This window comes from Anabrus simplex, chromosome 2 (assembly GCF_040414725.1).
Source record: "Anabrus simplex isolate iqAnaSimp1 chromosome 2, ASM4041472v1, whole genome shotgun sequence".
In the NCBI taxonomy this organism is placed as follows: Eukaryota; Metazoa; Arthropoda; class Insecta; order Orthoptera; family Tettigoniidae; genus Anabrus; species Anabrus simplex.
Genome location: NC_090266.1, coordinates 913682188 through 913687020, shown reverse-complemented (window position 1 = coordinate 913687020; position 4833 = coordinate 913682188).

Genomic DNA, 4833 nt, shown 5'->3' with positions numbered 1-4833 from the left:
AGAGCGCACTGTTGAAGGCGATGCACTATATGACCTTAGGGTGGATAATACACCAGACCGCACTGAGGAGGCTCATGCACCAGATCGCATTGATGACACTGATGGAGCAGAGCAAGTTGCTGAAGACGTTGCGCCAGAGCAAAAACCTGGGAGGCAGGCATATTCACCAGACCATCCTGGGAAGGGTATTCAGGCAGAGCATACAGGTAACGCTAATGCACGAGACAACATTGGGAAGGCTCATCGAGCACACCTGGATAGCCTGAAACACCGAAGCACAGGTCGGGCTGAAGCTGCAGAGAACATCAGTTAGAGCGATGCACCATAGCACACTGGGAAGGGTGAAATACTGAAGGACAAAAGCACACAGATTGAGACAGATGCTCTAGAGCACATTGGGCAATCTGTACCACCAGACCAAAAGGAAGGCTGATGAACCAGTGCACACTGGTGACGCCGGTACGCCAGAACGACCCTATGACGCCTATACACCAGATCATGCTGGGGAGGGTGATCATCCAGACAACTTTGTTGACGCTATTGCAGAGGCTCACACTGAGGTAGCTGATGCACCAGATAACCTTTGTGAGGCTGGTCTCCTAGAACACACTACAGAGGCTAACGCCTTATACCACAGTGTGGAGGGCGGCGAACGGACGAGACCAAACTGGCGGGGGATATAAATTGAATTCTGGAACAGGGTTAATGCGCATGATGGCCGCTATGCATTCTCTCTTATGGGACTAACTCCTTGCACCTGAAGTACGGGCTACTGCGCATGGTGGTCGCCATACATGGGCTCTTATGGGACTAACGCCTTGCACCTGGGCTAGGGGTTACTGCCCAAGGTGGTGGTTATACATAGACTCTAATGGAGAAAGGTTGCGCGAGATGGTGTCCGCGTGCAACTTCCTAGTGCTAGTACACCCGAGGCTAGATGTTTACTGAATAAAGGTTATATGAGACTAAATCTAAGTATATTGACCGGGTGATAATAGCAGCTCACATTGTATAGCCCATATATAGCCTTCCCAGTGTGGACAGCTCTACGGGCCTCACAGTTTTGCTCTGGCGCTTCGGCCTCACAAGTGTGTTCTGGTTACGTGTTGTGTTTTCCTAAGGCAGCCTTCTAGTTAAGGTCTATACGGATAGAGTATAGCAGTCGTCATGCATAGCACACTGGTGACGCCGATACACCAGAACGATCCTATGAGGCATATACACTAGATCATGCAGGGGAGGGTGAACAAACAGAGCACCTCGGTGACGCTATTGCAGAGGACCACACTGAGGAAGATGATGCACTAAATAACACATGGAGGCTGATCTCCTAGATCACAGTACAAAGGCTAACACTTCTGTTTTGGATTTCAGGAAGATCTAACCAATAGTTCATAAGTTGACAATGTGAGCTCCTGAGGCAGCTCCGTAGAGATAGATCTATAAGAACAATGTATCACCATGAGCTTCTGGTCGATCTCCGTAAGTTTAGTCTCATATAACCAACGGTCAGGCACTATACTGCCTCGGGTGTCCTATCACTTGGAAGTTGCACGCGGCCAACATCTCGCGCAACCGCCCCTATGCCGTCTCCTTAATTACTATGTCCTAGTTTTCCCCATAGGAGCCTGTGTATAGCCGCTATCTGCTGAAGCTGCAGAGAACATCAGTTAGAACGATGCACCATAGCACGCAGGGAAGGCTGAAATACTGAAGGACAGTAGGGACGATTACACATACGCACACCGATGAGACAGATGTTCTAGAGCACACTGGGCAATCTGTACAACTAGACCAAGGAGTGAGGCTGATTTACGAGAGCACACTGGGGACGCCGATACGCCAGTACGACCCTATGAGGCATATACACCAGATCATGCTGGGGTGGGTGAACAACCAGAGCACCTCGGTGACGCTATTGCAGAGGACCACGCTGAGGAAGATGATGCACTAAATAACACTTGTAGGCTGATCTCCTAGAACACAATACCTTAGACCACAGTGTGGAGGTCGATGGACTAGACCAAACTGAGGTAGGATAAAATGGGAAATCTGGACCAGGGGCTATTGCGCAAGAAGGCCGTTATACATAGGCTCTTATGGGACTCTCTCCTTGCACCTGGGCTAAGGGCTACTGCGCAAGATTTTGGCTATAAATAGGCTCTTATAGAGAAAGGTAGCACAGGGTTTCGTGACCAAAAGGAAGCTAAGCACGTGGCTCGTGCGCAACATTGCGGCTGTATGTAGGCTCTTATGTAGAAAGGTGGCACAGGGCAGACATAGGAGATAAAGGGGACCTAATAGGGGCTGATCGCAGGATGTAGGCCGCGTGCAACTTCCTAGTGCTAAGACAACCCAGACAAGATGGTTGCTGAACATTTGGTTCTTGGGGTAAATTGAATTAGATGGACCAGGAAAACACACGGGTAACCAGAACACACTGGTGAGGCCAAAGCGCCAGGAGCATCTGTGATGCCTCTAGAGTAGCCCACACTGGGAAGCTGATGTACAAAAACACACTCGGGGCGCTGATACACCACAGGGCACTGTGAAGCTGACACCCCTTAGCAGACCGGAGGAGCTGCTTGACCATAGTTCAATGGGTACTAATGCACCGGAGCACATTGAGGACACTGGTGGGAGAGAGCGCACTGTTGAAGGCGATGCACTATATGACCTTAGGGTGGATAATACACCAGACCGCACTGAGGAGGCTCATGCACCAGATCGCACTGATGACACTGATGGAGCAGAGCAAGTTGCTGAAACGTTGCGCCAGAGCAAAAACCTGGGAGGCATATTCACCAGACCATCCTGGGAAGGGTATTCAGGCAGAGCATACAGGTAACGCTAATGCACGAGACAACATTGGGAAGGCTCATCGAGCACACCTGGGTAGCCTGAAACACCGAAGCACAGGTCGGGCTAAAGCTGCAGAGAACATCAGTTAGATCGATGCACCATAGCACACTGGGAAGGGTGAAATACTGAAGGACAAAAGCACACAGATTGAGACAGATGCTCTAGAGCACATTGGGCAATCTGTACCACCAGACCAAAAAGGAAGGCTGATGATCAGTGCACACTGGTGACGCCGATACGCCAGAACGACCCTATGACGCCTATACACCAGATCATGCTGGGGAGGGTGATCATCCAGACAACTTTGTTGACGCTATTGCAGAGGCTCACACTGAGGTAGCTGATGCACCAGATAACCCTTGTGAGGCTGGTATAAGACGTTAGCCTCTGTAGTGTGTTCTAGGTAATCAGCCTCATAAGTGTTATTTAGTGCATCAGCTTCCACAATGTGATCCTCTGCAACAGCGACACCAAGGTGCTGTGGTTGTTCAGCCTCCGCAGCATGATCCAGTGTATAGGTCTCATGGGGTCGTTCTGTTGTTCTCTGCAGCTTCAGCCCGGCTGTGCTTCGGTGTTTCAGTGCACTGTGGTCTATCAGGTCCCCGAATGTCAGCTGGTACATTAGCCATCCCAGTCTGGACAGCTCTACGGGCCTCACAGTTTTGCTCTGTTGCTTCGGCCTCACCAGTGTGTTCTGGTTACGTGTTGTGTATTCCTGAGGCAGCCTTCTAGTTAAGGTCTAGAGGAATAGAGTATAGCAGTCGTCACGCATAGCACACTCGTGACGCCGATACGCCAGAACGATCCTATGAGGCATATACACTAGATCATGCAGGAGATGGTGAACAACCAGAGCACCTCGGTGACGCTATTGCAGAGGACAACACTGAGGAAGAAGATGCACTAAATAACACTTGTAGCCTGATCTGCTAGAACAAAGTACAAAGGCTAACACTTCTGTTCTGGAATATCAGGATGATCAAACCAATAATTCATAAGTAGACAATGTGAGCTCCTGATGAGCCTCTGGTCAATCTCCGTAATTTTGGTCTCATGTAACCAAAGGTGCCTCGGTGTCCTATCACTTGGAAATTGCACGCGGCCACCATCTCGCGCAACCCCCCATATGATGTCTCAATAAATACTATGTGCTAGTTTTCCCCATAGGAGCCTGCGTATAGCCGCTATATGCTGAAACTGCAGAGAACATCAGTTATAACGATGCACCATAGCACGCAGGGAAGGCTGAAATACTGAAGGACAGTAGGGACGATTACACATACGCACACCGATGAGACAGATGTTCTACAGCACACTGGGCAATCTGTACAACTAGACCAAGGAGTGAGGCTGATATACTAGAGCACACTGGGGACGCCGATACGCCAGTACGACCCTATGAGGCAAATGCACCAGATCATGCTGGGGAGGTTGAACAGCCAGAGCACCTCGGGGACGCTATTGCTAAGGAAGATGATGCACTAAATAGCACTTGTAGGCTGATCTCCTAGAACACAATACAGAGGCTATTACCTTAGACTACAGTGTGGAGGACTATGGACTAGACCAAACTGATGAAGGATAAAATGAGAAATCTGGACCAGGGGCTAATGCGCACCTGGGCTAAGGGCTACTGCGTATAGCCGCTATCTGCTGAAGCTGCAGAGAACATCAGTTAGATCGATGCACCATAGCACACAGGGAAGGCTGAAATACTGAAGGACAGTAGGGACGATTACACATACGCACACCGATGAGACAGATGTTCTAGAGCACACTGGTCTATCTGTGCAACTAGACCAAGGAGTGAGGCTGATATACTAGAGCACACTGTTTTGGAATTTCAGGATGATCAAAGCAATAGTTCATAGGTTCACAATGTGAGCTCCTGAGGCAGCTCCGTAGAGATAGATCTATAAGAACAATGTATCACCATGAGCTTCTGGTCCATCTCCGTAATTTTAGTCTCAT